The 12,607-nt window shown below is 44.0% G+C and overlaps 1 protein-coding gene across 1 annotated transcript in view; it reads right to left on the bottom strand.

Moving 5' to 3' along the window:
* The window catches only part of LOC310831311 (bMERB domain-containing protein 1), a 53,182-nt gene that overhangs the window by 24,663 nt on the left and 15,912 nt on the right, over positions 1 to 12,607 (bottom strand). The window lies entirely within an intron of this gene.

Here is a 12,607-nt window from a genome sequence, read left to right as displayed (position 1 = left end):
ACTCACTTTTCTGGTTTTCTTCCTTTTTAAATGAAATTATTCAGTAGCTTGCTTAAAAGCATATTTTTGCACCAGTATTCCAGAGGAAGGTTGTGGAGCAATAAAGTATTTGTGAACACGGATTGCATTAAGATGGAGACCTCAGAGTTCAGCAATAATTTATGTGATGGCACAGCAACCCGTAGAAGGATCACAGGTTAAAAACAGATGAGAGGAGAACCAGATGGTACAAGCTTTAAAACAACATCATTAGTGGAAATGGAAATCGTTGCAATGGGCGGGAACATTCACTGGGCTGCACAATAATATCACCTTGGATATAAAAAAAAATACATAGGTATACGTGAGAATGGGAGAGAGAGAAGTCACTAATTTCACAACAGCAATGGTCAAAAGGGACCACCTCAGGTTCTACATTTTGCTGGGTCAAGTTATTTTGCTATCCTAAAAATTTCTGTTGCAGCCCACTCCATCTCCCTGCATGTCACTGTGGGAAGCAGAGTCCAGCTGGAGCAGACCAAAGGTCCATAGAGTCAAGTGAGCTCTCACACAACCTTTCTGTACACTATCTAGACAAGTAAGCAGCAGAGTTCTAGGGTACATCTGGGCCAGGCAGAAATACTCCAGGGGGATGAGAAGCAGGACCAGTGAAGGGGGTGGCTAGGGAAGAGGCATGACCTGGAAGAAGGCCAGATAGAGAGGCCTAGTTGGCCCCAGGTCTGATATTCCCTATCTGTCGGGATGCTGTCAGCAGCTTTCGGCTGGTTGCCTAGGATTTATAAAGACAAGGAAAAGTTTCTTAGCATCCTTCTTTATTTCAGTCTTTGCACAGAGAGGCTATAGAACCCAGCCTCTTGGATAAAGCCGTTGTCCCGAGTGAATCTCCACACACACCCTGTCTCTCCCACTTCCTCATTCATCACTTCTATAGGTGCTGCTATGTGCCCTCTGTCTTTAAGGTCTTTGCTCTCCTACTTTTAAGGCTCGCTGGGTTCTGGGAGATGGAGGGTCTGGCATGCTTTCTAATGACGTGTCAGCCGGGTGTTGTTCTGGCTCTCCCATGATTTCCCAACTTCCCCCCTCATCTGCTTCTGAGCTGTGACCTCCCTCAAAACCCTGCTGTAAATTTATACTGTCTTCCTCCTCCTTGGAGGGGTCAGGATGGGGAGACGGTCACCACCATTCCTCCTCTGCCCCGTCCCTTTTTTTTTAATAAATATTTTTTATTAAGGTTTCACCAAATTTAACAAAACACAACATAAAAAACACAACACAAAACATAATAAAACATAAAACATATATAAGTTCAATTCTTAATTTCTTGTAGCTTACTTTCCCGACTTCCTCATACCTCCCCTTTCTGTATTCCAATTTCAAATTTATTTTCAGCAAATCCTTCCCTTATTTTTAACTTACTTTTAATATTGCTTACTCTCCTTAATTTAACCGTTGTCGCTATTAACTCCTTCATTTCTAATCCTACATCATTTTAGCACTCATTAATTTTGCTATATTTCTTTAAATAGTCCTTAAATTTTCTCCAATCTTCTTCCGCCGTTTCTCTTCCCTGGTCTCGGATTCTGCTCGTCATCTCAGCCAAACCCATATAGTCAATCACCTTCATCTGCCATTCTTCCACGGTGGGTAAATCTTGTGTCTTCCAGTACTTTGCGATGAGTAATCTTGCTGCTGTTGTAGCATACATAAAAAATGTTCTGTCCTTCTTAGACACCAATTGGCCGACCATGCCCAGGAGAAAGGCCTCTGGTTTTTTAGAAAATGTGTACTTAAGTACCTTTTTAATTTCATTATAGATCTTTTCCCAGAAAGCCTTAATCCTTGGGCACGTCCACCAAAGGTGATAAAAAGTTCCTTCAATTTCTTTACATTTCCAACATTTATTATCAGGCAAATGATAGATTTTTGCAAGCTTGACTGGGGTCATGTACCATCTGTAGATCATTTTCATAATATTTTCTCTTAAGGCATTACATGCCGTAAACTTCATCCCAGTGGTCCACAACTTTTCCCAGTCAGCAAACATAATGTTATGACCCATATCCTGAGCCCACTTAATCATTGCAGATTTAACCGTCTCATCTTGAGTGTTCCATTTCAGCAGCAAATTATACATTCTTGACAAATTCTTTGTACTGGGTTCTAACAGTTCTGTCTCTAATTTTGATTTTTCCACCTGGAAGCCAATTTTCCTGTCCATTTTAAAAGTTTCCATTATTTGATAACAATGCAGCCAATCCCTCACCTTCCCTTTTAATTTCTCAAAGCTTTGCAATTTCAATCTGTCCCCTTCTTGTTCCAAAATTTCCCAATATTTCGGCCATTTAGCCTCCATATTTAGTTTTTTAAGAGCCTTTGCCTCCATAGGTGACAACCACCTTGGAGTTTTACTTTCCAACAAATCTTTATATCTAATCCAAACATTAAATAATGCTTTCCTGACAATATGGTTTTTAAACCCTTTGTGAGCTTTAACCTTGTCGTACCACAGGTATGCATGCCACCCAAAAGTATTGTTAAATCCTTCCAAATCCAAAATGTCAGTGTTCTCAAGAAGTAGCCAATCTTTCAACCAGCAAAAAGCTGCTGATTCATAATATAGTTTAAAGTCTGGCAGGGCAAAACCGCCCCTTTCTTTTACATCAGTTAATATCTTAAATTTAATTCTTGGCTTCTTGCCCTGCCAGACAAACCTAGAAATATCTTTCTGCCACTTCTTGAAACAATCCATCTGGTCCAGTATTTGCAATGTTTGAAACAAAAACAACATTCTAGGCAGTACATTCATCTTTATAACCGCAATTCTACCCAACAAGGAAAGCTTCATATTTGTCCAAATTTCTAAATCTTTTTTGACTTCTGTCCAAGTCTTCTCATAATTATCTTTAAATAAATTCACAGTTTTAGATGTCATATTTATCTCCAAATATTTCACTTTCTTAACTACCATTAACCCTGTCTCATTCTGAAACCTTTCTTTTTCAAATGCTGTTAGATTTTTTCCCAATACTTTCGTTTTAGACTTATTTAACTTAAAACCTGCCACTTGACCAAATTCTTGAATTATTTCCAAAACTCTTTTTGTACTAGATTCAGGCTCTTGTAAAGTAAGTACCAAGTCATCTGCAAATGCCTTCAGTTTATACTGTTTAGCTCCGACCTGTATCCCTTTAACCAACTGGTCACTCCTAATCTTATTCAGCAACACCTCCAGGACTGATATAAAAAGTAATGGAGAGATTGGGCACCCCTGACGTGTCCCTTTTTCTATCTTAAATTCTTTTGTAACCTCATTATTTACAATAAGTTTTGCTTTTTGTTCCAAGTATATCGCGCCTATACCATTTTCAAACCCTTGGCCTACCCCCATCCCCCGGAGGTTCTTCATCATAAAACTCCAAGAAATGTTATCAAAGTGTTTCTCGGCATCCACAAATATCAAGACTGCTTTAGTATTTACGTTCACTTCAAGCTTTTCCAAAATATCAATTATATTCCTCACATTGTCTGATAAATGTCCTCTCGGGAGAAAGCCTGCTTGATCTCTTTGGATCTCCTCCATCAAAACTGTTTTCAGCCTTTTTGCTAAAACGTCAGCAAAAATTTTGTAATCCACATTTAATAGCAAGATCGGACGATAGTTCTTAAGTTGAGTCTTTTCAGTCTCTGTCTTTGGTATAAGCGTGATGTAGGCCTCTTTCCACGTATCTGGTGCCCTTTTCCCCTCCATAATTTCATTGCAACCTTCCTTCAAAGGTTGTACTAGCCACTCTTTCAAAACCTTATAATATTTGGAAGTTAGTCCATCCGGTCCTGGAGATTTGCCCAATGCCATATTTTGAATGGCACCTTCTATTTCTTGTTCTGTTATTTGCTGATTCAAAATTCTTTTGCTTTCCTGTGAAATCTTTTTCAGTCCATTTTCCCCCAAAAATTGTTCTATGTCGGTATCTTTCTGCGGCCCTTGTGCCTCCTCTGCCCAGTCCCTATCTTTGTTCTACAGCAGCGGTTCTCAACCTGTGGGTCCCCAGATGTTGTTGGACTACAACTCCCATCATCCCTAAACTCTGGCCTTGCTAGCTCGGGGGGACGGGAGTTGTAGTTCAACCACATCTGGGGACCCACAGGTTGAGAAAGGCTGTTCTACAGCATTCCTGAGGAGAAGGGCTGTAGATCATTCACTACAGAAGCTCCCTGGTTCAATTCCTGATATCCCCAGGTTGGGTTATGAGGGCATTCCTTCCTAAAGCCCTGGAGAGCCAGCATGGACAATAGGGATCTAGATAGATCAAGGGTCTGATTTAGAAAAGGCATCTTCAGTTGCCGTTGTTGTTGTTTACATTTGCATACCACCCTTCATCCATCTCAAGGTGGTTCACCCTTCATCCAATCTCAAGGTGGTTCACAGCATAAAAACACAAGAGGGGAAAATGTGTAATAAAAACAAGAACAAATAAACCAATACCCCCCAAACTCATTTAAGAGGGGTATAAGATGTTAACCAGCCCAAGGCTTGGTTGAAGAGGAACATTTTTGCCTGGTGCTTAAAGGTGTATAATGAAGGCCCCAGCCAAACCTCCCTGGGGAGAGCATTTCACAAATGAGGAGCCACTGCAGAAAAGGCCTGTTCTTGTGTTGCCACCCTCCAAACCTCTTGTGGAGGAGTCACACAAAGAAGAGATTCTGATGATTATTGCAGGGTGCAGGTAGGTTGAAGTGATGTTCATGCATTTATAAACCTGACCGTTGTGCCATGCAAAACTGGGGAAAATATTGCCTTTTTCCTTGCCTTGCTTGCTTTAGCCGCAAGCTAATTTCTAAAGAAGAATTTTGTAAAGGCATTTTCAGGTGTCTGGGTTCTCTTTGTTAATGCTAAAATAAATTCTGTAAAGGAAGTCCCCAGCTGTCAAAATACTCTGCCTTGCGGACTGAAGATAATAAACCAAAATACACAACAAAGAGGTTTGTGGCACCTTAAAGGCTAAGTAATGTATTATAACGTAAGCTTTCATAGACTCAAACCCATTTTGACAGATGCATGGAATGAAACATTAGTTGGCAGGTATATAAAGTAGAAAATTGTAAGGTGGAAGTAGAATAGCAATGATATGCAAACATTACAGTCAGTAATAATTAGAAATGAGAGGTTGTCACACCCCAAACTATCTTGGTAAGCCTTCCTCACTTCTATGCTTTCCTGAAAGCCTGATGACATTTTATCTCCCCACAGTCTGGGACTTTCAGAGTGATTTTGTAAACAGACTGCATTTGGATTCCCCAGGAAACTGCCGAAGATAATGAATTGGTGTCTAATGGACTGGAATTAATTCTTCCTCTCAACAAAAAGATCAATGATTGCTGTCTTTGGGGCAGTTGACTTGAATTGGGGCAGCGTGGGGGTAGAGGGAAGAGAATCTAAGTTTCTTTCCATTGCAGGTTTGGGAACATTTGTTGAGGATTGTATTATTGGGAGGAACAGGATAGGTGGCCTGGAAGCCTCTGCTGAAAAACCTCCACAGATGTTGACCCCAAGTGAAATGCATGCTCACAAATTCACTCCTTCAGCCCTGAAAATTTGGGGGAGCAACAAGTCAGCCTGGACCTCATTCTAAGCCACGTAAGGCAAGGTTCAGTCAACAGACAGACAGCAGTTTAGAAGGGAGCCATGATTATCCCAGTCTAAGTTGGGACGAAAGGGACGCAGGTGGCGCTGTGGGTTAAAGCCTCAGCGCCTAGGACTTGCCGATCGAAAGGTCGGCGGTTCGAATCCCTGCGGCGGGGTGCGCTCCCGCTGCTCGGTCCCAGCGCCTGCCAACCTAGCAGTTCGAAAGCACCTCCGGGTGCAAGTAGATAAATAGGGACCGCTTACCAGCGGGAAGGTAAACGGCGTTTCCGTGTGCGGCTCTGGCTCGACAGAGCAGCGATGTCACGCTGGCCACGTGACCCGGAAGTGTCTCCGGACAGCGCTGGCCCCTGGCCTCTTGAGTGAGATGGGCGCACAACCCCAGAGTCTGTCAAGACTGGCCCGTACGGGCAGGGGTACCTTTACCTTTACCTTAAGTTGGGACGAAACTATGGAATTTAAACACAAGGCGACAATTTAATGTTCCCCAACTGAATGTGGTCCTCAAGCTTTGGTTCTGGACATGAGCTTCTCAGCTGTGGTCTATAAAAGCACTGATTGACGGCGCTGCTGTTGATGTTTCCCCAATCCCTTTCTGCCTTTCTCATTAAATGGTCCATGTTACCCGCTAACTCTTGCTGCCTCCCTCATGGGGAAATTCTGACACTCTAATTATTCCTCGCCTGCTGTGTCTGTCAATTTTTAACAGCTCTACTTGGCTAAGTGTTTAATCACACAGTCCATGAGCATCACACTTTACCTCTCTCCCCCTCCCAACCCACCAAAAGGGGAGGGGGACTTTTTAGTTTTTCTCATGTGCAACAAATAAATGACCTTGTTCCGGCCTTCAGTGACAAACCGTACCATAATTTTATCTGTTACTTCCTATGATTACGTTTCAGGGAGATGAGGGAACCTACATTTCCTTTAATGCAGGAGCCCCAATGCCTCTTTGCATCTCATTCTGGGTTGTCTTATGCCAGGGTTTGCCAAACTTGGATCTCCAGCTGTTGTTGGACTACAACTCCCATCATCCCTAGCTAGCAGGGCCAGTGATCAGAGTGTGGTGTTCTTCAGGTTCCGCTTGCAGGTTTCCCATAAGGATCTGGTTGGCCACTGCAAGAACAAGATGCTGGAATAGATGGACCTTTGGCCTCATCCAGCAATCACTTCTTATGCTTTTACAAGCTCCAGTCCTCAGCAAGTCCAGTTTGTCCTGGAAAAGATGCCTGAAAGTCACTGCTATTCAGTGTAGACAGACAATTCTGAGATAGATGTGTTGGTCAGTATCCTGTTGCTTTCTAGGTTCCTAGGTCTGTGCAACATCATCCTTTGCATTATTGTCTTGGTGAGGAAGTTGGTAGCCCTGAGAATCAGGCCTTAATATCATTTACTCTAAATATTCAATTAAATCTGTTTCTGCCAGCTTAACTAACAAAATGCCTTTGTAGAAGTCTTCCAAAAGAACAAAGTACAGCCTAGTGCACAAAGAAGCATGCAAAGTCTCACTGCTTTCTGTGGTCTTAACTGCATTCAAATGCGTGCTTTGGTTGCAGTAGTGCCATTTTAATCATGACATCTCCCCGGGTCTCAGGTTTCCCATGCTTGATTTAGCTGCTTCCTATTCTTTTCAGGGGAAGCGGGTAGTGCTGCGGGTTAAACCACAGAGCCTAGGGCTTGCCAATCAGAAGGTCAGCGGTTCGAATCCCCGCGACGGGGTGAGCTCCCATTGCTCGGTCCCTGCTCCTGCCAAACTAGCAGTTCGAAAGCACTTCAAAGTGCAAGTAGATAAATAGGTACCACTCTGGCGGGAAGGTAAACGGCGTTTCCATGTGCTGCTCTGGTTTGCCAGAAGCGGCTTAGTCATGCTGGCCACATGACCCGGAAGCTGCACGCTGGCTCCCTCGGCCAATAAAGCGAGATGAACACTGTAACCCCAGAGTCGTCTGCGACTGGACCTAATGGTTAGAGGTCCCTTTACCTTTACCTATTCCTCTTTCATGGGAAGGTTGGAAGCAGCCATATGCTGAGTCAATTGGTTTATCCAGCAGCAGTTTTGCAGGGATACAGACAAGGATGTCTTCCTACCTTGGCCTGGAGAGGTCAGGGATCAAACCTGCGACCAGGTGCTCTACCACTGATCCAAGCCCCTTCCAGGATCTTCAGTCTTCTGTTTTTTATAACAGCCTGGTTCTATCTTCCCACCCCCAAAATCCTAGTCTCACAGAACACCTCACCACCCCAGTAATTCTCAATCCTCCTCAACGCAGCATTCAAACACAATACAATCACAGGGGAGTCTTTGCAAAAGCAAGCCAACTTCATATCAGCCACTGGATAGTCTCAGCCATCTCTGCAGCAGCTGGATAAATAATTCTAGATGACTGTGCCAAACCCAAGAAAGGCCCAAGCAAGGCTGCTATGGAGATTTCCTTTCAAGAGCTGGTGCATGAAACACTCCTAGCCAGGCCAGTAATTAAATAGTTTGAGCGGTTGTTGGAGTTTTTTCCAAAGAAGCTTGGAAGATGGAGATTAAACACAAGGCTGCTGTCCTTGGATGCATTTATTTATTTTTAATATTACATTTATTTCCAAGGATCTGAAGGTGGCTAAATTGGTTCTCCTGGGATGGTTATATAAGTTCTCAGTTTCAATGCGGCATGCTCCTGAACAAGTATCAGGGTGGACATACAGTGGTACCTCAGGTTACAGATGCTTCAGGTTACAGACTCTGCTAACCCAGAAATAGTACCTCGGGTTAAGAACTTTGCTTCAGGATGAGAACAGAAATTGTGCGGTGGTGGTGCAGCAGCAGCGGGAGGCCCCACTAGCTAAAGTGGTACCTCAGGTTAGGAACAGTTTCAGGTTACGAACGGACCTCCAGAACGAATTAAGTTCTTAACCCGAGGTACCACTGTACTGCTACTTTTCCAATTCACACAGGTCTTAGAACTTCTGTTGTCCCAGACTGGAAGAAGCGCATCTCTCCAGATGGCAATAATGAGGAAACACAGTGGAAGCATCACAGAACTAACAAAACAGAATGATGTGTGGATGCTCCATTAACATGCTAGTATTGTATCAATAAAAGGGACACGGGTGGCGCTGTGGGTTAAACCATAGAGCCTAGGCATAGGCGCCGACTCCATGGGGCCTGAGGGGGCCCGAGCCCCCTCAAAAATTCGTTTGGGGGGGCTCCGCCCCCCCAATAATTTAAGAAAATTATTACCGTAAATTTCGCTCTATAACACGCAGATTTTTTCTCCTAAAAAGTAAGGGGAAATGTCTGTGCGTGTTATTGAGCGAATGTGTGGTCCCTGGAGCTGACTCGCCGGAGTGCAGGGGCAAAAATAGGCAAAATCAGGCAAAAATAAGATCGGTCGGTCGGGTGGAGGGAAGGCGGAAGCTGCTGCTTTCCTGCATTCTGCCTCAGGGTCTTACTGCCCACCCGCTTCTGTTGCTGCGTTTGCTCAAACTCAACAAAGAGCAGGGAATCCCCTGCCCTCCTGGCAAGCAGAGGGTTAAGGAAAGGATCGAGTCCTTCCTTCTAATTCTTTCCTAGTCACACTGCGTGCAGGCTCCAGCCCACCTCCTCCTCCTCTCCGTGCTCTAGGGACTCGCAGGTGGGAGAGAGGGGGGGGGCTGGCTTGGGGGGGGACTTTTGCCTTCCTTTCCTCCCCCCCACCCCGTTAAACTCCTCCCCTGCATTCTTAGCCAGCTGTTTCTCCGCACACCCCTCTTGTGCTTCTTGTCCCTTCTGTGTTTTTCCTTCCCTCCCCATTTAAAACGTGGTGACAAAGCACGGATTCACATGGATCCTCAGGATTTTTGCATTGGGTCACTCCAAATTCACCATCAGATCACATTACACGTCCATGGCTACAGTCTGTACCAAAAAAATCACGCACCCGCTGTTGCCTGGGGCTGCAATGGTGCAAAAACGTGGTTACAAAGCATGGATCCACAGGATCTTTGCACTGGGTCACCCCAAATTCACCATCAGATAACATAGCATGTCCATGGCTACAGCCTGCACCAAAAAAATCACGCACCCACTGTGGCCTGGGGCCACAATGGTGCAAAAACGTGGTTACAAAGCACGGATCCACATGGATCCTCGGGATTTTTGCATTGGGTCACCCTAAATTCACCATCAGATCACATAGCATGTCCATGGCTACATCTTGCACCAAAAAAATCACGCACCCACTGTTGCCTAGGGTCACAGTGGTGCAAAAACGTGGTTACAAAGCACGGATCCACATGGATCCTCAGGATTTTTGCATTGGGCTACTCCAAACTCACTGTCAGATATTAAAAATCTTTATAAAATAGAGAATTAAATACATACAGAATGTTAAATTTTCAGTTTCGAAATATTAGTACTAGTTTAGTACTGTATTTCTATATTACTATAGTACTGTATTAGTTATTTTCAAATACTTAAATATTTTTAGGGTGTAAGACCCAATTAAAGCCCGTTATTTACATACAGTATTACAGTATTTACATACAGTATTAGGCATACTGTATTAACTTTATTAACTGTATTAAAGCATTAACTTTGAGATATTATTTTTATTTAATGAACCCTCAGCCTTATTCAAAGTAAGCTTAAATTAGCTATTTCACTTATTAATCAAAGTGCTATTACTGTGCGACAGCAATATTTTATGTTTCATTCTTTTAATGATAGTTTAGGATTTATTTAAATATCATTTCAGTCTTTTCAGAGCTATATATTCACTGCTCTGTAATAGTCTATAAGCATAATTGTTACTGTAAATTAAATTAGCTTTTTACGAAAATACCGTGCGTGTTTATGTTTTGTTTCTTTTTTCAAAGCCAAAAAATGTTTCAGGCTTGTCGAGTTTCCCGGAGTGTGGAGTTATAGAGAGTCGATTTTTCGGAGTTCTAATGTTGATCATATGACTCTAAAATACTTTTAAAAAACTTTAAAACTCACTAATTTTCATCTAAAATTTAGAAAACTTCCCGGGGCAGGACCCCGGTATGGGCCCCCCCAATATTTTTTATAAGTCGGCGCCCCTGAGCCTAGGACTTGCTGATCAGAAGGTTGGCGATTCAAATCCCCACGACGGGATGAGCTCCCGCTGCTCGGTCCCTGCTGCTGCCGACCTAGCAGTTCAAAAGCACATCAAAGTGCAAGTAGATAAATAGGTACCGCTCCAGCGGGAAGGTAAACAGTGTTTCCGTGCACTGCTCTGGTTCACCAGAAGCAGCTTAGTCATGCTGGCCACATGACCCAGAAGCTGTACGCTGGCTCCCTCGGCCAATAAAGCAAGATGAGCGCCGCAACCCCAGAGTCGGCCATGACTGGACCTAATGGTCAGGGGTCCCTTTACCTATTGTGTCAATACCGTTGCAGAATACATTATACATTGAATAAATCGGGGAAGGGACTGACAGGACATGTCTCAGGAAGAAGGATCCCGAAGCTAAATCTAATGGGTTAATGAAGTAACAGTGGGCAAATTATAGCAATGCACAATGACTATATTAGCCACATACATTTCATTGTTGGCTTCATGTCCATTGCACCCACAATTATTTCTTGTTTGTTTCCTTGATATCCCACCTTCCCTCCAAGCTCAAAGTGCCACACATGGTTCTCCCTCACGCCACTTAATCCTCATAGCAACCCTGTAAGGTAAGTTAGGGGCTAAGAGACAGTGACCGGTCCAACCAAGGTCATCCAGCAAGCTTCGTGACTGAAAGGTGATTTGAACCCTGGTCTCCCAGGTCCCAAGTCTGACACTCTCACTCAGGCATAGGCAAACTCAGCCCTCCAGATGTTTTGGGAGTACAACTCCCATCATCCCTGACCACTGGTCCTGTTGGCTAGGGATGATGGGAGTTGTAGTCCCAAAACATCGGGAGGGCTGAGTTTGCCTATGCCTGCTCTCACCACTACACCACACTGGGCCTAGCAGGAAAAGGAAGCTTTCCCCCCTGGTTAGTTTTTTCTTGCCCTCCCTATGCTAAGACGAGAGTCAGGAGTCAAATAACCGCAACAGAACTTGGAGACGAAGCATTTTGTCGATATCCTGTGTGTTTGCACAGGAACCACTAATTCCCCACTCAATAAGCCAAGTGCCTTAGGCTAACAAGCAGATATTACGGGCCCTGCTCTGTAGGCAAAATAAAATTCAAACTTTGGCAAACTTCTGCCCACCCTCACACCCTGATCCTCAGAGGTGGGGAGAAACCCACCACTGGAATCAACGTACCACAAGCCCTGCTGAACATTCCTCTTTAAAGAATGTCCCTTTTAAAAAAAACAAAAATGCTTCCTCTCCTGTTATGAGTCAGTAAAATGGGATTAATTAAGATTTCGCTGCCAGTTCTGAAGAGCAATAGCCAGAATGGCTGAGGCATCTCCGGGTGATTTTCTTCATACACTTTGCCCTCTGAAAGCACTACAAGCAACACTTTGACTCCGCTGTTTGCTTTACACAGTTGCCTCTTGCTTGGCAAATGGATTGGTGCTATTTCATAGCTGACTGCTGCCGTCTGAGGTGACTTTATGAAGCATTTAATTGCTCTCCTTTAGTGACAGGTGTTTAGCACTTCCAAACAGGAGCAGCCTGACCCTGCCCTGCCAGGTGAAAATGAGAGAGAAGCTTTGTAACACTAGGTGTTCCTCAAAGAGTGGGCTGGGACCAATCAGAGGCTACTTCTTTTAGGTGGGCCTCAGCGCCACAGCCTATTGAGTGCCTGCTCACTTGCTTGCCCCGCCCCATTTTGGTTGGACCAATCCCAGGACCAGCATCTCCTTGCATGATGATTAAAGATGGCTGGGAGGCAAAGAAGTTCAGGGGGAGAAGGGAGGTTTCCCTGCTTTGGGGTGGTGTGTGGTAGGAAAGGGCCATGGGCCACAGGCAGATGAGGTGCTGAAGGGAATTAGAAGATTAAAGTTTGATATTTCAGTAGCAGTAAACTCCT

This window comes from Podarcis gaigeae (genome assembly GCF_964106915.1).
Source record: "Podarcis gaigeae genome assembly, chromosome: 14".
NCBI classification, from domain to species: domain Eukaryota; kingdom Metazoa; phylum Chordata; class Lepidosauria; order Squamata; family Lacertidae; genus Podarcis; species Podarcis gaigeae.
This window is presented reverse-complemented; position numbering and strand designations above follow the sequence as displayed.